This window comes from Ambystoma mexicanum, chromosome 2q (genome assembly GCF_040938575.1).
Source record: "Ambystoma mexicanum isolate Mex_15411 chromosome 2q, UKY_AmexF1_1, whole genome shotgun sequence".
NCBI classification, from domain to species: Eukaryota; Metazoa; Chordata; class Amphibia; order Caudata; family Ambystomatidae; genus Ambystoma; species Ambystoma mexicanum.
Window position 1 is genome coordinate 617,839,663 of NC_090924.1, and position 22,773 is coordinate 617,862,435.

The window sequence follows — 22,773 nt, forward strand, 5'->3', positions numbered from 1 at the left end:
TTGCTTTCCTTTGGCCATTTATCTTGAGGCTGTATTCCAAGTTTTTCTTATTTCACATATATCTCCAATATGAAAATGTCACTATGAAAACAGGTTCCTTAAGATGATCTCTTTTTGGTTAACAGAGTTTTATCTGTGAGCTCTTGTAGGTCCTACCAATTCTTCATGGGCCTGGTATTCCATACGGTGTGGAACGTATCTCCTTGATATATATATATATTCTCTTGCAGCCATTCCTTTCCAGTTTGCGTCTTTCGCTTTCTTGCCATCCAACCCTTCTGGGGTTTGTTATAGCTTTATCAGGGTTGAGACACCACCAATATTCCCCGAAGCTGTGTGCATGTGCACATTAATGTTTTCAAGAAAGAGATGCTAGAAAGAGATGCTCCTTTATTTGTATCCTACTGGAGTCATGTGTCTTGTTCTGGGCTATATACTATAGTGCGGATCATCATATAGGACTCCATTAGGAGGAATGAAGGCAGACGGTCTCTACTGAATTCCATTCAGCCACCTTTTCCACTGCCACACCAATGCTCTGGAAATTAAAGGAGCATCTCGTTCTATGAGGCAACAAGCCTGTTTATATAATTGAAAGTATGAATGCTCTAGAATTGAAGAGCATTATCTTAAGGAGGTTAAACATTATTTTTACAAAAAAGAATATGGCATCAACCCATTTTCCGAGGACTATACACTTTAGGAGCCCTGAAGAAGACCTTTATGTATAGGTCAAAACACGTGTCGGCAGCAAACCAGTAAAACTATTATTCAAAAAGAAGATGCTGAGCATTGTTTCTTTGTATAATTGTGTATCAAAATACTAGTGAAGAAAACGAGCACTGCTCAGTCGTTCTGTGAGATAACAAGGGTGTAGCGCATTAGGTATATCATTTTTTGAACACATCTATTACCAGACAACCTTGACTCTGCCTTCCTTGGCCATGCAAAAAGCTACCAGACCTGTACCTATATCCACATGTTTTAGAATGGTTGCAATATCATTCAATCACGAGAATTTCTGTGACTCATGGTCACCCACACTTTGTAATCCACTGTCAGCTGAAATATCAGATATGGACTGTAAGTAACAGGCTAATTGGATGTGTAAACTTATCCCATGCGTCCTATTCTTTGTAGATATTTCACAACAGCACCATGAAGTGGTACCCTTGAAAGTTAACGCACTATAAACAGTAATTTGCCCTCTAAGGATTTGGTGTAGGCAAATGTCATGCTCACTGTCTCCTAAGTTAGCATTGCTTACATTAGCCTATACATTAGCCTATAAGTGGAGAGCAACATTGCAATATCATTTACTAATATATAGGAGGGGATATAAATTGTGCTTGCCCATTCGAGGGAAATTGTTCACCCACTAAGAAAAAGGCGGTTTCAAGTAGGCAAGGTGATACATGGTTAAATTTGATGAACAATTGGGATATACATGTACTTAATGGCCAAGTTGACAGAGATCTTCCGGCTCAATCAACCTGGTCATGTGATACACAAGCAGCCTTGCTTGACTTCATGTTTGTGTCGGAATCCATTTTTTAACTATTCAAAAATGTCCAGATTGTACCGACCAAAAATAGTGATCAGCACATTGTCCAGACGGTATGGCAAAATACAAACTGATGGTTCAACAAGAGACTATTATACCCTGTCCCTTGATGTGCATAAGGGAAATAATAGATTAAGGTGGAATACTTCAAACATAGAAAAATGTAATCTTTTTTAAAGAAATTGGTCCTTAATCCAGTTGGAAACTGTAATTTGCCTTTGCCTTCGAAATATACCTTCCAGGCAACGCAACGCTTCTCTTGGGGAGATTGGGTGGCCATCTTAGATGGAGGCAAGCGCTCAGCGTGGCCGTAGGGGTGAGGCCTCCAGGTGGGCTTAGGCAAGCAAGGGAGGTTGGGTGGTCAAATGACAGATCAGGTGCACGGGTTTGCACTGCTCTACTCACAGAGAAATCCAGTGAGGGCATATGGATGTCTCACTGCTCGTCTGGTATCAGTCGTGCAGACTGCTCTCAGCTGATAGAACTCCGGCTGTGTCGGTAATGGTAGGGGGAGGGCTCCTGCCCATCGCTGCAGATAGCAGAGACTGGATATCTGAAACTATATGAACAGGGTTTTTCTAGGCAGCAGAATATTGCCAGACCAGGGAATCTTTTGGTTGGAAAATCATCTAAACAGGGCCATGAGGGAGAATATGACTTTGGCATCCCTAATCCGCTAGGGCTGGCTAGGGAATCAATTAGGACCTAGAAGTACACAGCCTCCAACGACACAGAAATTGAGGGTGTGGGAGGGCGAGTATGAGCAGGGGGTTGCTTGGTCCAAAAGGCAGAAATAACATCCAGGGAAAAACGAATGGTTGGGGGCCATTGCCATTCAGAGGAGAGGGGACTGAGGGCCCATGGAGAAAAGGATGATTGGTTTAGGCTATCTTTAGGATTATCAATTTGTTTACAGTGTCAGCTAATATTTACTGTTAATGTAAAGAGGGCCAAGCATATGGTTTTGTAAATTTGGACAGGCTTCTGTATAAAGAAGAATTATCAACTCAAGCACAGCCTAAACAGACCTATGTGCTGCGGTTAATCCCAGAGGATCTTAAGGAGGAGGTTCTTCCTCACTCCCCCGTATGCCACATGCAGAGGAGAGAACTTGCCATGAAAGTGCGTTCACACAACGGACGCTGGCCAACTACCCGATATGCCAAGATTCCGTTTTGCCCATTGTCTATGTTATCTCTTGATGCCATGCCGGTCCCACAGTTGGAAGAGTAATTAAGAGACATGGATTAATGCCTCACTTCATTCGTGACTTGTATTTTCATCAGCTACCATGGAAAGGGTGCTCATAAGGGATGCAGGTAGTTTCCCGCTTCCCTGAGAGATGGCACCTGGCAAACGGCACAGAGCTTCCCACACATACACATCAGAAACATTTGTTCGAGGTGGGATGCACTTAGGTGAGACATGGTATTCCACCTTCCCCTTACAGGAAGAAACCCCTATCTCAGAGGTAGTTATGGTATATTGTTCCCCATTCTCCCTTGTCCATGAGAACAGGAAATATTATCCAACAGACACATTAGAAAGAGGAGAACAAGGATTGGGAATGAGGTATCTTGAGACAAAACATAATATCCCCCTTATCCTCGTGATAACCAGCTTAACCTTCCCCCAACCTGTATGGGTTATTGTAAGGCAGTCCCCTTTATTCCCTTCTTGTGGTATTTAATAGTACTGAGATGAGGAAGAAACAACTGAGAGTGATAGACACTACTTACTCTCACCACTCTGGTACTGGGATGAAGAAGATGAATGAAGATCAGCCATGTTCCTATAATCAGAGCCAGGCAGCCTTAATGAATGAAAGACATTTATAGCCCATTACAGAACCACAGGTGTGTAGGACGTGGACTTCTGAGGCACAAGAGGGAAACAGGGTAACAGGAAGACACTGCCTAAGAAGCCATGCGGAAACACGAGAAGCTGAGATGCCGAAACGCCCATGAAGATTCCGGGAGTCCTGCTAGTGGGAGTCTGCAGGAAGGAGATCCCTTGGAAGGGAAGGCGGGCAGCAGACGCCATCGGGGAGGGGGGTCGAAGCTGCACACGAAAGTTGGCTTGGGCTGGACAAAGCACATGGTGAACAGGCTTTCCTGCATGGAGGAAAGCTGCACAGAGAAGAGCTGCCAGTCCAGGTAAGCATCAGAGACACAAGAAGCACACAAGCGCTCCAAGGGAACACAAATAAGAAAGCAATCCCCAAAAACTGCCCTTATCTAATTGAACAAAACTGGCAAAGCTGCCCTTATTGAATGAATACCACATTGAATGAAACCAGCAAAGTTGCAACTATTGAACATTAAATTGAATGAAACAATCAAAGTTGCTCTTATTAAATACTGAACTGAAGGAAGCCAGCAAAGTTACCTGTATTGAATACTGAACGAAATAAACAAAACCTGCGCCTATTGAATATCAAAGTGAAAGGAAAGACAAAAGGCAATTAATTTTAAATATTGAGTTATATGAAACAGCACAACTACTAATATCAAACAATGAATTGAAAGCAAATGGGAAACTACATTGAATGAAAGACTCTGAGAGCAAAGTTGGAGACAAAGTTGACAAACCACTTGTTGGGCTGACTATCGAAGTACTCAAGGAGAACTGGAAGTTCCTGGTTGTATGACCTGTGATGGGCAGACCGTGCAATCCAATAACTGAGCTTTGAAAGAGAGTGCAAGGTTCCTAGTTGGGTGACCTGTAATGGGTGGAACGTGTGGTCTAACAACAACTGTGGCAAGTCCAGGGAACCCTACATGCCAACAAGGAAGTTAGCTGTTGTGTTGAAAAGGAAACCCATCATTGGTGCATACCAGGTTTGGTGAAGATAATCCTGAACCGTTAACAATTGTGGCAACAAGATACTTCTTTTTGCGTCACCCTTTAATATTGAACTTGCGGAAGGGAACCCTGAGACGTGTTGCCCTGGAACTATTTGGAGCTTGGAAAAGGGCATTCTGACCTTTATAAAAGTATGGAACTTCATTACTTCACGTCCACATGAAGGTAAATTGAACGTCATATTGAACGTGTTGACATTTGGGGAAAAAGAAGCTGAGGAATAAGCCCAATCTGGAAATAGCTCAGAACTTTACCTTTGGAGCACTGTTTAGTTTATGGTTGACATCGCTACACATTGTTTTGTTTGCGTTGTGAGGGCTAGCATAGGTTTTGGACACAGACAGACTTTCCAGTTGAACTTTCTGACACAGACCTTCCTTAGTTTCTGTAGGTAGGGAAATCTCACCCGAGTATTGAGCAAGTTAGTCCTCCCTCCATCCAGACATTTAATTTAATAAAACACTTCGTTATACACAGCATGTGTTGTCTGCGTCTCCTTCCATGATGCCAACCTCACACCTGCTAGAAGGGGACAATATATTGAAAGCCAAAAGAACTGGCCCCACTTCCTACTTTACCAAGCAAGCACTCAAAGGTTTCCAAAGAGCTTAATGTATTCATAGTTTCATGAACCAAATGGTAGGTTTCTTTTTCCCAATAGCATTCCAAATCAAGTGAATTCCTCGGTCGAGAGCATATGCCTGAAATATGCAAAAGATGCCTTCATAAATGCATGTGGAGTTCTATTGCGATTACACAACAATGGGTACATGTGAAACGTTTTACAAAAAGGGAATACATTACTGTTCAAATGTATAGGAAACCATTGGTTTTCTAACATGGTCATGGCAATGCTGGTTTGTATGTATTGGCTCTCCAGAGAAACATGTGGCAAGCTAATTTCTAATGTTTTAGCCCTGCATACATGATATTGAGCCATCTGGAGAAGTGCAGGTATGTTTATCTTTCAATCCAAAAACTCAAAGACATCTGTGAAAGGCCTGTGGGTAATGGGCTCTTCTCACCCCCATTCAAGAAGCTATTCTTAATCAATATATGTAAATGGCTTCCAGCCAGGCTGAATTCACTGTGTTCCAAATGGAAGAGACCTAGCTTGGATAGTACCTGGAGGTAATTGGGCCTCATCTATGAGGAGATCGCTACCTTAGGGTGACCTGATCTCCTTCGAACTGCTGAAAAAACAGAAGAGGTCCGCTCACTGCGGTTTCCGTGGGAACACTTGTGGGTCTTGGCTGGCTCTGTGATTTACAGAATGATTCAAAGGTTTAGGGGGCTCATTCCAAATAAAAACACAGATATTTTAGTATGAAATTAAACAGTGCTTTCTCACTACATTTAACGCCATGTGGTTTTTTTTATTTCTTGCGGAAAGCCTTCTGTGGACAGAGTGCAGGGGCTGATAAATTACTATCAGAATGAGAATGGGTTATTAAAGTTTGATAGTGTGAAGTACATCCTGCGTTCTAAGCACATTCAAAGCCGAAGGGAGATTGATTTAAACTGGAAACCAACAGCATTCATGTGCAAGGGTGCAGTCCCTTGCAACCAAAGCCTAGAACATTAGAATCGTATGGTTTTCCAAAGGTATGGTCAACACCTGTGGCTGTGAACTGAGGCACACACTAAATAGACTGATGGAGAATGAATACAATTAACACCTGTGAAAGCCATAAACATGTTAAAAGACAGATTGTGATGGAAGGAAGTTTAGAATTTCATTTCTATAGAAAATATGTGCTTCTATATGAACACTACACATTCACCAATGATCTTGTGTGGAAGTGAGAAGACTCCCAATTAAATACACATAAATAATTAAAGGAGACTTGGGATGCATAGGTGTCCTTTCTGTAAATCATAACCTTGGGTGGATGCATAGAGTAGATAAATCAACTTTGTTATCAGTTTAGAATGCACAGAGTACATCAGAATGAGTATTCCTTTCACATGCATATGCTAGAAACTAATCACAAGACACATGGGAACACATTAGTAAAGTGAAACATCTAGTTAGTGTACTTTTCTGTGTATTTTTTCTCCGATGCCAATACATGCTTTCGACACACTGGCCGGTAAGCAGCAAAGTAATTATGTACTTTGGTTGTACTTAGAAGCTGAACTGTGCCATTATGATTAGAAACGGAAATAGCATTAATGGCTCTATTATGTTACTGCATGTCACAGGCTGGGCAATTCAGATGTCTGCAGACCAGCTATTAATGTGAATAGATATTTAATTGTGGCGACTTACCCAGCATAGCATTAGGGGCCACCTTTGATTTTCTTTTATTTAAATAAATGTGAGGTTTAATTAAAAAATACAGCCTATTTCTTGTCCAAGCATTGCGGGGTGGGATTGTAGATCAGGAGATGTGCCTTAGTGATACCTAAACTAGAATCCATAAAGGATCCAACAGCATCAGTGGACATGCTTTCCCGCCCTCCTTGGAATTCTTGGTTTCAGATGGAAGGTCATCGAGGTAGCTGTCAGTTTCAGCAGCAAGCCTAAACATGGAATGCCTTTTGCTTTGTGGAAAGTTAAGCAGTCCGGTTGGTATAGGTTGCAGAGTTAAGCTGTCCTGCGAGAAGATCACAAAATTACAGTTTTCAGTTGGCTTTTTGGGGGGTAGGTAAACAGGGATAATAGTACTTTGTTCTTGGCACAAAGCGACAGCCCTGTTTGACAAATGGGAAGGTTGAGCAGTGAACCTGAACCAGTTAGGTTCAATGAAAGAAAGACTGTAGTCATAAGGGTTTGAGGAGGGTCATGAGGCATACATTAGAGGACATTAAAGTTGTCAGGTTTTCTGGGTGCTCAGCAGTGCAAAAGGAAGAATTAAGTGTTTCCAAGTGTAGGATGGTACTGTAGTGTGCTGATGGCTAGATGGAAGGTGGAATGTCGGTGCAGGTGTAATGCAAATAGCCAGTGACCGTTCCACAGATGGCATTTAAGGTCTGTAAGCATGATGGGTCCAATAAGGGAAACCTATTGGTTGGCACACAGAAAGAGGATAATGTTACAGGTGAAGTGTAAATGTGGTTGGTGTAAAAAATGTGTTTGATTTGGTTTTGCAATCATACTATGTCGCCGAATTGCACATCAATTTCCTGAATTGATTTGACAGGGAGCAAGCAGGTGCAAAGGGGAGCCACAGTTTGTCATTGCACTTAAGGGGCAAAGAGAAAAGGTGATTTGATCTAAATTTGCTCAGTGTCGTTAGCAGAAAGGGCTTATTTGTGAGATTAATGCAGCTAAAGATGGCTTCAAGGCAATCTTCATGCAGAGGCCGTGTCCTGTCCACATCTATCGCCCACGACTGGGGAGATGGTGCCTCCTGATTGGTCTCCTCTGCATACATTTGGAATTCTGTGATAACATTCCGTCACCGTGAGTAGGTGCCTGTAGATATTAAAAAGCAAGTGTGGCAGGTAAAAGGTCTGATGCTGCAGTAAATTATGGGAGGTGGTTGGGAGACAAGCCAGGCTGGGCTTGCTTTGTTGGCAACAGTTTGCGATGAAGGATTTAACCAAACTAGGACACAGTCTGACACACTGGTACAGTCTACCACACGATTCTCCTTAAACTCTGGAAACTTGCAGACAACGGTGTAGAGAAAATTCATTAGCACAGTGTTCTTCCAGGAAGCATTCGCCAATATCTAAGAGAGCCGAGGGGGTTTGGAGCATGGGTGACAATACGGTTTTGTGTCAATTGAGCAATAGACCATCTTCTAGATGATCAAAAATTGCTACATAGCAGGTGTCTACGCAACTATGGCTAGTCAAGCGTAGTTAAATCCAAATGGAATTTGGCAAGTGATTCTGAAATGGAGGACTTCAGTTGTGTGGTGACCATTATGTGGGAGCCCTGGAAGGCAGAGGAAATCTTGTTAAATAGGATAGTAAAACCTGGTTTAAGGTGTCCAGCACAGAGAACCCACTTGGTTGCCACTGGCCTAGGATCTGAAGGGGAAAGTTCACATCTTTCCAGCAAAGCAACTGCAACGTGGGTCTTCACTGTGCCACACTTGCTTCTTGGGAATGAACGGCTCATCGAGGAGGAGGGCCAAGGAATGTGTGTGCGGGAAAGGGGTTTTATATGGAGGGAGTGTGTGCAGGCCCTAGAAAAATATGTGGCAAGGCAGAGGGGGGGTGTCAGTGGGAGGGAAACCGCAAGACAAGGGGTTGGAGGGGACTCCCCCCTTAGCGAGAAAAGAAACAAGAACTGGAGATGGGTGGGGAGTAAGAGAAAGGGGCCAGGGGAGGAGACTGCCCAACAAAGTGTGGCACAAAGTGTGGAATACTAAAAATGTCCGTGTCTTCTCTGGCGAAAGCCATTTTTACGATTTCGTATGAATCTCGAGGCTACTGCCGACGTGGGGGGGGGGGGAGAGGCATGGAGAAAGCAGAACGTCACTGCGGGTTCTGCAAAAGTGCTGGATCGATGGAAACACTAAAGCACCTCTTGTGCATCTGTGCCATCAACTTGACTAAACAATTTTAGGACATGTATATTGGCTCGCAGCCTATCAAGTGCGGATGAATTTCGCAAAGAGATTTAGATAGCAAACAAGTTTCTCTGATTTTAGCCACGTTAAGATGTATAGGGGAAATTTTGAGCATTTAACATTTTGTATGTGAAATATTGATGTGAGATATTCTTTAATTGTAGACTTATTTCTTTATATGATCTTTATTTTATATGTTTCGTAATTGTTTTATGTGTAATGTTTTCATGTAAAACCAAGAACAAAATTTAAAAAATGTTTTTAGAAATGCAACTTAACATATGCATATGGTGTGTTGATGAGTCTGAAGCACTGAAAAACAAGATGCTCTGGCGTTGTAGGTTTGATGGATATTTCGACTTCTGGTGCTTGGTCGAGTCGGGAGGGAGGGTCACCTCACCTGCCTGGACCTGGGCTGCAGTCTTTCCTTTCTCCCTGTGCCTCCTTCTCTCTTAACCTCCTGTAAGCTCATGGTCCCCTCTTACTCCGCCTCCCATCCCCATCACCTGCCTTTGGCCAAGCAGGCCTGCCAGAACCTTCCTGTTCTAACTGTCTAACCCCCTCCTTTCGATGCTCCTTCTCACCAATATCATTTTGCTGTCGCTCTGTCCATTTTCTTTCTGTGTCCAACCTCTCCCCTTTCTCATCTTTTAGGTTTCTCCCTTTTGCTACAAGCTCCTTTGCTCTCATCCATCTCTCCTTGTTAAGATTTACTCTCACTCCAACCTCCTCCTGACACTTCACCTTCTCCGTCAACCTCTTCAGCTTATGTCCCTCACAACCAAACTTCTCTGCACGCCCCACATACTCTTGCTATTGTTACCCAACAGTCTTCTTGCTATTCCAAACCTCCTTGGGCCATCTCTGCCACCATCCTTCTCACTTCTCCCATTCTCCTCTTCTTGATGGTCTCTGCTACCAATTTTCAATCCGCACACAACCTCTCCCACCTGATCTACCTCCCCTCCATTCTCCTTGCTATTCTCAACCTCTTCCTCTGCCACCAACATTCTCACTTCTCCCATTCTCCTCTTCTTGATTGTCTCTGCTACCAATCTTCAATCCGCACACAACCTCCCGCGCCTGATCTACTCCCCTCTATTCTCTTTGCTATTCTCAACCTCTTCCTCTGCCACCAACTTTCTCACTTCTCCCATTCTCCTCTTCTTGATGGTCTCTGCTACCAATCTTCAATCCGCACACAACCTCCGCCGCCTGATCTACTTTCCTCCATTCCCCACCTCTTACTCTGCCTCCAACCTTCTCACTTCTCCATCCTCTCGATGATCTCTGCTGCCAGTCTCGACTCAACAGCCCGACTCTACCTGATCTACACCGCCTCCAGCGTCTTCACATTTCTTGGCCGCCTCCTTTTGAAATTATCCATGTATAATCTTCCTCCTGCTCACACCCTCCTCCTGATAGGTGGGTATAAAGAGGCACTGAATAAAAAGGAGGCAATGGAGCTGGTGGAACAGTTGGATCTTGCAGGAAGGAGGGTTGGTGTAGATCTAGGGGAGGAAATTGGGACAAGAGGGGATGAGAGGTAGGGCTCATCTCCACTCTACTCCCTACCTCCTCATGTAGATATGCACCACTAACGCCAAACTCCCCCCCGCTCTCCCGCCCCCACCCAAGTTCCAATACTCCACCAGCTCCATCGCCCCCTTTTTCCTTCAATGCCCCTTTATATCCACCTCCTTCTCTCAGTCTGGTTTCAACTCTCTTCCTCGTTCTCTGGTCTTAAATCTCTTCTTCACCTCCCTCTATCCACGCTCGGGGCTCGTCAGAAATCTCTTGCCTCCTGGCCTTCCTTCCAGTTCTAATAATCTCATTTCAAACTCAGTTCACCTTCACTCTCAAAATTCAGCCTGCTCTTTTGAAACTCCTCCTCCAACAAACCACGATCATGCTAGACTGAGTTGCATGGTTAATATCGGGTGATCACCTCATCTCCTGCGTCAGAATTTGAAGAGAGGGTTAGGACCTATGCAAGTCAGGGCAGAGTTGAGTTTGCTAGGGCAATAGCAGGTGGGTCATATGGCTGGTAGGGGCCCATGCTAAATCTATCAGTTATCTTGAAATAATTTCTACTAAGCTGGATAAGCTGAGGTCTGTGGCGGGGTAAGGTAGTCCCCTGGGCAGGCTGATGCATCAGCGGCTCTCTTATACCGGTTTGTGGCTTTAGGCAGGATTTTCTTCCCTTGCTAAGTGGAGAGGGTGTGTTTGGTTCACGGATCACTGATTTCACAGACCACAAGGAGTTTGCAGACCGTGGGAGGTTTGCAGATATTGACAAGTTTGCAGACAGAGGGAGATGCACAAACCTGCAGGAAAACTGTGGGATGGAGGTTAGTTTCAGCACCATGCTAGGTGCCTGTGTTCCTTATGGGGTGTTTGGGTATGCCTAGAGAGAGCTTTAAGCTCTTTCACTTGGGAAAGTGGACTACAGCGAGGCTCCTTGTGAGGATTCCCTGACATGCCAAAAGGGCCAGGGCAGGGGATTCTTCACACCACCCCAATGCTAGAGTTGACAAGGACCGTTATTGTGGAATCGAGGGTGGGAGCCTGATCCCGAGGAGAAGACAGATTGTGAAAAAAGGGCATTAGTTAATCTGATCTGAAGCCAAAGACATAGGCAGCATATGTGGCCAACCAGTTTTCAGTGGGGAAAATGAGATTGGTTTTTCTGAGATTATAAGAATTGTATTGACTGCATGTCTGATGTTTGGATAATTGCAGGAGCTAAACTGACATGGTTAGACATGTAGGATTTTGCCATAGGGTTCCTCTTCCTGTAAGATATAGACATTAGTCTGTATTGCACCAATGATGGTGGTAAGGAAATTGGGGGTCTGGGGGCACTTGTTCTCTCCTTGTATAATATAGATTAGTTCCTTTATCGTTGCCCCCACCCCCAATTGTACAAGAGCAGCAGGCGCTCCCTGACATATCCTACTCTTACAAGACCTAATACTTCTAGTTGGATACAAATTCATCAAGTACACAAAATTAAGCAATAATGCTCTTTCCTGTGTCAGTAGTCCTTCCCACTGCTTCGAGACATAAAATTGATCCAGATCTATTGTACGCTTGTTAGGAGAACCTGTTGGGGAAACCAGTCGTTGCTTTGTATGAAAAAAAAGGTATTGCCACAAACAGAACACATTCCTCATCCTTCTATCTCCAATGAATCACTACAAGACATAAAACCTATGATTCCAAATGGGAAAAAGCTTCACAGGAACACGGCAAAGGAATTCCTTAATCCACAATGCGGCAGTCAAATTCACCCAGGTCGGCCTCATTTAAAATGGCCTCCCGAAAATTGAAAAAAAAACGTTCAAATGCTTCATCCCCACGGATTAAGGAAGAGGTGTGACCTCACTCGCCTTCCCCTAATACAATGCAAAGAGGACATCAAAAACAACCAAGTAATCTGTGCCGTGCTAACCGGATTGATGAACGTGGAAAGAAAAGCCCTCTATATACAAGAAAGATGGTACCATCAAAATCAAACTCTCAACATTTGGATATCTTGCCTTTCAATCGGAAAGAACAAAAAAAAAAAAAAAAACATATTATGCCGACCAAATTCATTATCCTAAAAGGTCCAAAAAGATGTGGCGAGCAACCATTGAAAGGAACCTGGACAGAGTAAAAAAGTGAGACCCCTCGTTGCAAACAGCAAGCCTAAAGTCACTGGAAATATGCCAAGATTTCCACAAATTCTTCAGGAAAATAAAAAAGAACAAGACATCACAAACTCTTCCCTGCAAGATGGGGAATTGCCCAAAGGACTGAGGGAAGGCTAGTTAAAGCGTCCCCAAAACAGGGTCTATGCTCAAACATACTCAGCCCCTGCATTCCAATTACTAGCCTTTCATTCCTCCTAAAACAATTGAACGCGGTGTAACCGCAAAAATAACCAAACTGATCACAGAAAATAGTCTTCTTGGAAAAATTGACCTGGTTTCTGTGACCGGCTGCAGTAAGGAATAGTTAGCATTAAAAAGGTATGGATGCTAATCATCCTGGAGACGGCTATGCAGGCCTTCATATTGTATTTTCCTGCTGCATTTTGACAGATTGCACCGTGAAACACACTTCTCCATAACATGCATTCATATCAACGGCAGAGTCTTCAAATGATGGTTCTACTTTTTATAAAGCCGATGCCAGCTTGAACAAACCCACAAATTGACAGCATCTCTTGTACAGATACTGTATGGAGTCTTGTGGAGCCCAACCCATCTTCTCCACCCAAGAGGGTTTACTACCAGATCAGGGTTGTCCAGCATGCTGCCATGTGTGGCGTGCCAGGCCATTTTGTGTGGCCTCCAACGCTGCCCTTTGGATCCTTGGTTCAGAAATCGCAAGGAGGATGCCATGGAAACATAGAGCCGATACTCCTCTAAAAAACAGTTCAGACCATCCAGAGTTGCCAACGTCCCTCAGCAGCTTCCTATGTGACAACTCCTCTTCCCACTCCCACCGGTCCAGCAGGAAGTATTTCACAGAAGGGATGTGGAATGCGGGCGAGGAGCTGACAGAAGACTCCGGTCACAGTGAACAAGAAACATGGACTCCATTCTTACAGGAAAGGGTGTGTTGAGTGAGGCCCGTGGTAGAGAAGGTCTAAAGGGCAGCATCTGAGCATGTGGGGCTACACAGTGCACATGGTGACTATAGCAGTGATAGGCACTGGTGTCGCTGTTGGGGGCTGGGCCCAGGCCCCTCCTCTGAAATCCTGTTCCCCTCTTCTTTCCCCCCCTACCTCAGCTTGGCTACTTTCTCTGTTCCGTCTACATTGCTGTGTCTGCCCACACACACGCACGCACACACACAGCTGCCGCACAACAATGAAGAGCTGTTAAGTTTCCCCTGCAGCCAAGAGCTGCCCCTCCAATCAGAATGTTGCACACAACACCTCTAATGATGGCCCATTAGTGACTTAATGGTTTAGTGCCTACATTATGATGGGAGGGGGGCGGCAGTGGGGTGTTGTAGTTGGTGTGCACAAAGAATTCTCTGCAGGAGTGCTTCTGATGTCACACATTGCCCTACTTTTGTCTGTGGCCACCTCTGTGCCCCTCCTAAATGTGACTGTAGACGCCAATGGTCATAGGATACCTCGTAACTGGAATAGAAAAGCATTTGCAACTGCACTTGGAAAAGGATGACAGTAGCACACAAGATAATCTTCCTGTGGCGTCAACTGTGATGCGACACCACTTCCTGCGATTTCTTTGAATGTATCTCTCCGGCTAAGAACAAGTGCACGAGCCAACCAAGCGCACAAAAAGCTTTGGCAAATCCACTCCAGATGGAATCCTTTGGTGCACAATATAGAAGCACAGGTATAAATCTTATAAAGTGTTTAATAAATAATTCTAATTAAGGTATAAATTGGTTAAATCTTCGTGTCTGCGTCTGTCGTTTTTCTATGTGTCTGAACTGACCTTGCACCTGGACTGCATCTCAATTTCTTTTTAAGAAGCACTTTATGTACCCCTGTCCTTTCTTGGAGTTGTTTTGTCACTATCCAAGGTCACCCAGATATGAGGAAATGAACTATAATGTACAGTTTCACAAAAGAAAATAAAGATGGTTCTGATTTGTTTAAAAAAAAAAACTAAAAAAAAATGATATATCTATACACACACACACACAGGTATAACAATTAGCCACTAGCCAGAGGATTCCCACTAAAGAGGACATCAAACCACTTCTCAAATTGCCAGGCGGCAATAAATTGGTTTAAGGCACTGTGTACTACTGCAGTTTTGCAATGCTGTAAACACAGGTGTCGTTATTACTCCACAGAACTCAAGCCTAAGAAGCTGAACCAGGTTTTGAGCATGCATACAGAAGACCGGTCTCAGCAGGCGGGCATAAGGTGATACATAATTGAGACATGAAAACTGCTCAGCTGAGTATGTAAACTCTCATGCAGCCGGATATAATAATTTGGTGTTGACTCAGCATGTGAGGCAATGTTAACCCCTTCCAACACAAAATGCAGTTCAATTTCGTTGCAATCTTCTCAACTCACATCAAGTACCTTCTATGTGGCAAAATACCAACTAGGCCTTTCTAGCCTACACTATGCAACCTCGATGCTCTTGCTTCTTTCCTAGCTCCTAGATCCCCGTTAGATCGAACGATGTGAAATGTGTAGGCGCAAGGTGGGCGAGTGCCAGATGATGAGCCTAACCGGTCATTCGTTACTCAATGCCATTCATAGGTCATTGGCCACACTGACCCGTAAACCTGCCCATCTCTCTGCGTAGTGCCAAGAGATTAATCCATTCCAAGCGAGGATGACGCACAACTCTCCCTCTCACATAAAGGACTGACAAATAATACCACAACTACAGATTCCCTAGAAAGGGAAGCATGGCCTGCCCGGAATGGTGGGTTGTGCTAGACTCCCGCGCCGCGTTTTGGGCTCTGTAACATCATTGTCCTGAATGCAAAGCTATACGAGCCATGTTCTGGTATCCGGCGAGAGTGACTTGGCAAGGCAACCCAGCACAAGAATCACCGGCAATTGCCACATTCGTTTCGTTCGGCATCCACACCGACCAGACAGCCCAAAGTAAGCTTGCCTTGGGCAGTAATTTACGAGCACATCCGCTGAAAAAGATAGTCCACAGTCGACGAATTACAAACACATCCATAGATGCTTGGACCAACCACTCCAGATGCAGTATTCCAGTCTTGCGAGAAGACACATTTGTGCACTTCAAATGATAGCTTTATTCTACTGCATGTACTAGTTTCCTCGCACCTCCTCTCGACCCCACCCCCCATTCACTTTGTCCTTTTTAGTCTCAACTCAAGACACACCTACCCAACATTGTGGACTGGGTTCAGTGGCGTTTGCACGGGGGTGGCCAGGGTTGGCACGTGCTACCCCTGGAATCAGAATGACCACCCCAGTTGCCACCCCATTATCCTAAACTATGATCATCGTGTGTGTACGCTCGTACGTCATGCCACCCCTGCATAAGTCAGTGCCCCACTTGGGCCACCCTAGTCGAAAGAGTCTCGACACGCCACTGACTGGGGTAAGACACTGCAGGGGGAATGAGCCCTCATTATACTCTCTGGGGCACAACCTGGGTAGAGTTTCCAAGCTTCTAAACTGCAGGCAGTGTAAACCTGTGGAGAAATATGGCAGTATCTGCAGACATCTTTTACCTATGTCTCTGGGGGGCGTGGTGGGGGGGAGGGGTGACAGGAGGTAAATCCACAGAAGCTTGAAAATCTGCAAAAATCCACAGAATATGCTAAGTACTATGTCTCAATCTAATGCCAAAAATAGCAAAGCAACCGCTGTCTGCACTAGTACGCCCTTATTTCCGGTGTTCCTGGAGGTTAAGAAGTCTGTGCTTGTTGTGTTGCTGCCCTAGGTTTATAGCTGGAGCTCCTGTTCCACCAGCCCTTAGAACGCTGCTGGAGGCTCCGCGTGGAAGTGCAGGCTGAACAGGAAATAACAAGAAAATCTGGCCGAAATTTCCAGAAGGTTCAAAAAATGCGGAAAGTTTGAAAAGCTGCATTGATTAAAAAAATCTGCATTTTCTGCTTAGAAATCCTGACCTAAGATTTGGAGTGTCTCTTTAGCTATGACTCAACAAACTGCAAGCTCTAACCCATCCCTAATAATGAGCAAACAGGCGAGGGAACCTCCCAGATGTAAACACGTACCTCAAGGGCATGACGAAACAACTGCTGGGTGCATGGAGGTTATGTCATTTAGAACCCCAGCATAGAATTAATCTTAACTTCTGGAATTGCCCTGGGAAACCCTCAGAACATTGTTCTTTGCCTGCCAAGCCATTACAAAGAGGGAAAGTCCATATACAAAGGGGTAGTCCAACCCGAACTGCTTGGTCACATACCTTCTGCCTGAGAACACAAGCATCCCCAAACATGTTTCAGCCTCAGTGGGCCTAATCAGTGAGGAGCAGCGTGGGTCTCTGGGCTTGGCGGGCACTGGACCCCTGTCTGGGCAGGCGATGAACCATCACAGCCCTCCACATAACCCCACACTAACCACACTAACCATGCTTTAATCAATGGGAGCCTGGGTGATGTATTGGAGGGAAGGGGCAGAACTATAAGGGTGGCAGAGCAGACCTCTTCAGGGGTGGTTCAGAGTCGTCACCTATTTGTGCGACTGCGTTTGGACCCCATTTGTACTCAATGTGTCAAAGTGCATGACAAGAATGATGTCATAGGAAATCAATACAAGTTGCGCCCACTCCTGTACTTACACTGACACCCTGTGCCTCAGGCCTGTGCAGGCGGGCGCATACGTTCTAAGTCTGAGCAGCATACAGGCCATCGCGTTTTGGGTTCTATGAAGATGGTCCAGCAGGTACATGGGCGCCCCTAAAGTAAACATCGCTGGCATAATCCAAAGGAGTCGTGATGAAGGACAGCATGACTGGTGTTCTGGGTGGGAAGGTTAGGAAAGTGAAAACGCAATTTGGAATCTTCAGATTCACGAAGCACATTTGCGTCACTGTGGCAATCTGCATACACATTGATCAGAGATGTTAGTTCACCAAAAGGTCAAGGGCAGACGAAGTGACATTGCAGACCTAAAGGTATCACACGAAGTGACATCACATGACCTTTGATCCTGGCACCATTTCAGGAAGGGATGTCATATGACCTTTTGCCCTGGTGACATCCCAGTAAGTGGCATTGAATAAAACAGTTACTTGTATCTCATTTTGCCCACAATAGCACTGTTACAGATAACAGCTTTCTAGCTTTGAAATTCTTTTGGTCAGGACTTGGCTTTTCTTTATAAGCTTAACATAGTTCTGACATTTCTGTACTTAGAGGTTCTTAACTCACTTGTCATTGCCTGGTGTACTCTCCTGCCAGGACTTCTTGCTGTTACACACGTGTTACTTGCATCGTATACTCTCCTGCCAGGACTTTGTTCTTTCACACTTGTAGCTTGCCTGATATAGTCTTATGCCAGGGCTTTTGTTTTTGTACGCTTACAATTGCATGGTATACTTTTCTACCAGAACTTCTGTTTCTTGCACACTTGTGGTTGTCTGGGATTTTCTCTATCCAGGGCTTCTTGTATTCAAATGGGCTTGCCAACCATTTCCACAACTGCATATTCACTTGATTGGATATTGCATCCTCTTGATAAACATTTCGCTTTGCTGCTTCCCAGGAATGTACATTCCATACATTTACACACGGCTAAGGGTTTTACTTCTCTTCCCCTTTTTTACAGTTTATTAGTTTGTTTTCTGTCTTTCTGTGCTTCTTATAACTGTTATTGATATTTGTTGCGGTCGGTGATACAGCCCAGATTCCCCACTGTCTTTGGGCTGACTCACCAGCTCTTGCTGGAGTTCTCAGGCTTGTTCAGTCAAGGTACACGGCTTCGTTTCCCTTCATGGCCGTTTCCTTTTTTGGCTTCTCGTTTCCTGTGGCGCCTATCCCATGCGGCCACTTCACCTCCGGTTCCGGTAAGCAAAGGTTTGCATGCAGCGGTTGGCTTACGCCCAGGAATCTTCCTCTTGCTTGTCGTGTCTCAGCAGTATGACCTGCTCTATCAGTGTGTCCCCTCTTCTCTGCTGGTGAACCGAGCAGCTCCTGCATGCTTGATTCCGTTTCTCCGTTCCTCGAGCCCACATAACAGAAGAAACGACTTCTCGCCAACAGTCGCACCTTGCATCTCGGTTCCGTCCTTTAGATTTCCCGGGCACAGATATTGGCAGGGAAAGACTAGAACGCTCCCCGCTCTTCTTGTTTCTCCCACTCCGCATTGCTCTTTCCCTCTTCTTCGTCCCAGTACTTGAGGAATAATGGTACAAGAAGTGCATTGCTGGTAGTTGATTTTTAAAGCTTGAATGATCATTTGTAATAGTCTTAGCTGGTAACGTATTGTTGGAGGATTGAAAAATGGATTTGGAGAAGGTGGTCTTGCAATTTCCACAGGATAATTCAAAGTTAGAGGTTTGGCTCATTGTATGTGGGCAAAGGTTTTCCCTGTTCTTTAAAAGGGGGGGGGGGGGAGTGGATGAATAACAGTAAGCCATAATGGTCTTGGGTATGGGAAGATTATCCTTAAGGGAAAATGGGGGATACCATTCCTCATCTGATGGAGTCATGACATCTCCCTGGAGACTGTGTCCTCCCATGTGATGCTTCCTCCCTTTACCGCCCCCAGGGTCAGAATCAGGTAGCGGCAGCAGATCAGTGATGGCTCCACTGGATTCAGCACATAGTGCAGTCAACCTAAAGTCTTGTGTCAAACTAGAGTTCTTTGGGCTGTGTAGCATCCGAGGGAGTCTTCCCTCAATTAGTGAAGTAACTACGAGACCGCATCATCTACTCAGAGAAGAAGGCATAACTGGAAGACAATCTCACATTCAGAGTCATACATGCCAACAAGCCCCATTCCTTTTCGGAAGATATTAGTCCAGCCCTTTTGCTTGCTTTACACTATGGAACCTGTTGTCCTAGATTCCCCCATCAGAAGTACAAGCTACCGATGCCACCCTTCAAAGAAACACGAGGACTGCACTAGCATCCCCTAAATCAGTTGTGGTATGTCGATGCATCCAAAACCCAAAGCACTTTAACACAGGAACATAGAAAGCACATCCTGTGCCGTACGCAGCCCGAGTCTGCAGCTCACGCTGTGGGCCTCGAAAGCTGCAGAAATCTTTTCTCGGAGAGAGAAGTCCAAGGAGGATGGAATTGGTATTAGCAGTGCAGACCACGCTGACATGGAAGCGGTGGCTTTCCTGTGTGCCGCACATGCTAAAATAACGGGTAAACGAACATATTTGAGCGAAACTGCATTGGTGACAAGGGTCCGTACTGCCAGCATTTTGGACTCTGCACGGTAGGAAAAAAAAGAAAACAATGTTTACTAAAATCCAGATAGTCATTGCGTTGCCAACAGCAGTGACGTGCTGCTGTACCGTGGCGGGGGGAGGGGAGGTAGCGCACCCGGTCCTACTTTCACTTTGCTTTGTGGAACTTAACGTCCTGCATACATTATGGGGAAAGGAGACCAAGTGGCAGGATGGAGACACAACAACAACAAGAGGCAGTGGCAAAGGCGCCTGATCTGACTGTAAATCCAGAGGATCCAAACAGGACAAAACATGTTCTGTACATTTGCAGAGCCAGCCCTATAGGCTTTGGCAATTCTTGTTCCTGTAGATGTGCAGTTTAGCAGAACTCCTAATGCGTCCACTTCATAACGGCTGCCAGTTTGCAAGGCTGACTATTTGTTCGGAAGCCTTTAGTGGGTTTTAATTTCTCTGAACAGCGCCTATCACGCATGCGCCATATATCAAGCTTGGCACATACCTATGTATACCCATGAAGCCCTGTTTCTATCAGACGCCGCTGCTTTCTGCACGTACATCAGGCTATGTTTCCAGGGTTATGTCAGCTGCCATAGGGTTTGAGAATTATTGGCGGTGGCGTGACCAGACTCTTGACTGGGGTGGCCCAAGTGGGGCACTCACTTATGCAGGGGTGGCATGAAGTACGACCACGCACACACAAGGATTATAGTTTAGGATAATGGCGTGGCACCTATGGTGTCCAATCAGATTCCAAGGGTAGCACGTGCCGTCCCATGCCACGCCACTGGCTGGTGGTCCCCTTTTAAGCACTTGTTTTCATATGGAGAATAAAGTGGTTTTTAAGGCATGTACGTGCTTGATGCCTTGCAATACCTTAACGTAATATCCTTTATTGCACAAACTGGTTCAACAAAACCGATGCACACCCAGCAACGAGCAGCTTTGTTTAAAAATAAATAAAGCTTCATAAATTCAAATTACACTAACCTGCAGGGACACGTAAGCAAACATATTCACCTGTGATACACCTATTCATTAACTAGAATTTCTGTTTACATTACACGCTGCAGCTCAGAAAGTTGTTACACACATTGCATAGAACAATGATCATGGAGCGGACGCACACGAGTAAAGACATGTACTTGTCAGGCATGTCGTACATTCTAAGAAGGTGCGCGTGACAATGCAGCTTAGTTCGGAGGAAACGGGCCAATGGCAGGCCCTCTCTGCACCATGGAGCAGCGGATACGCTATGGCTCGGGAGCCTTGGTATTATGCCCTTTCAGCACTCTAGTGCCTGCCAGTCATTCACACATCTAGTCAAGTCCTAAAAACAAAAAAGAAATGTGGCGGCAGCAGAAAAGTGGAAAAACAAACTATATAAAATGAAGCACAAATAAAAGCAATTTAAATAATTAAAAATATGAAATGCATGTCAAAAAGGGCTGAAAACAAAAATGTATCAAGAAACATTTCCCCAGTTTAGTATCACGTGAGCTTCTACAAAAGCAGCTGACAGTTTAACTGTGATTTCGCCATGCTACACTGTTTCTACACCACAGAGCGGTGGATTAAACCAGGACCCGTGTACACACTGCTGCAAGAGTCCAGGCAGAGAGCTAGAGCTTTATTTTTTCTTTGGACCTAAAAATGAGCTGGGTGAACTACCCACTACCTGTCACCGAATTGTGGAACGTTTAAAGATCCCCATAAGAGCACCATGCACTGAGGGGGAGTCCGGGGTTCTTTGCAAGGCCAGAACATACACGCAAACATGCCCAATATCCTTAGGGAGATGGAACTCCAGTCTGTGCTTTCTGGAGACTTGCAGTCATGGGGAAATGCACGACTACAAGTCCACTTCTGCAAAGAAAACTCGGAACTGGACTACCATCGCCTGGATAGAACGGGGCATGTATGCCAGCACCCAAAAACGTAGGACTGTCCCCAGAGCTCTCAGGTTTACCAGGGCCATGCGTGAGAAGGCCTCCAGTTCTGCTTTTGCTTGGAATTCTGGGACTTGTAGTAGTTTTCATACATTTCAAATGGTAAATAAAATATTATAAAATTACTGACTCCACAGGGAAAGAAAAAAACTGGACTGGGCCACTTGAAACCTGCTACCCTAATGCCAATGGACAGCAGGCATAGGGGTGTATATAGCAACATAAAATAAACAATAGCTCGTCAATACACAGACAAGTGCCGCAACTCTGATTCCCTGGAAAATAAACGACACACCAAAGCCAGGTGGCTGCTTTCGCATCTAAGGAATGTGTGTGAAGGGGTGCGGGAGGGGGCAACAGGTAAAAGTGGTGAGCCTTCTTGTAAACACTGCTTTAAGTGGGCAGATCCTACCCGGCCCTCAGTACCTGCACTTCTTATTGTTGAGCATTGGAGTGCCTGCACTCTTCAACTCCTGAACGAGAGTACCAGTACTCAACTATGTGGTGGGATAAAAATGAAAGCTTTTCATTTCACTTTATCGCAACTTAAAGAACTAAGCTTCATCAGACTTTGCTTGGGAAAGCAGCCCCCACCCTTCCTCTCTACACCACCCACAGTGCACCATAAGGTCTCCTTCAGCCCCCACCCTGCAGAACAAAAGGAGAGACAGCCATGCAGCTGCTCTGCTCTCAGCACACCAGGGCTGCGCCACTGTGTCACTCAGCGGGTTTCACCTTTTACTTGATGGAGCAAGGATTGATTTGGAAAGCCCGGGACATTGCTTTTTAAGTGGTTTCTTTGTTTTTAAAAGTTCCTATTCTAATATGTAAGTAGTTGGAGTTGTGATGGAACGTTTTTGACTGAAAACTCCAGTTACCTACCGAATTTCTAATTAGGCAATGCAAGCGTGCAGTAATAAAACCCCCTTTCTAATTTACAGCTATGACACCTGCTAGCTTGACACGCTCATTTTATAGGGATATTAAAACTTGAACACATT

At 44.9% G+C, this 22,773-nt stretch overlaps 1 protein-coding gene across 2 annotated transcripts in view; it reads right to left on the minus strand.

The window, feature by feature from the left end:
• ZBTB47 (zinc finger and BTB domain containing 47) overlaps positions 1-22,773 on the minus strand; it is a 276,446-nt gene that overhangs the window by 252,525 nt on the left and 1,148 nt on the right. The gene's annotated exons all lie outside the window — the stretch shown is intronic.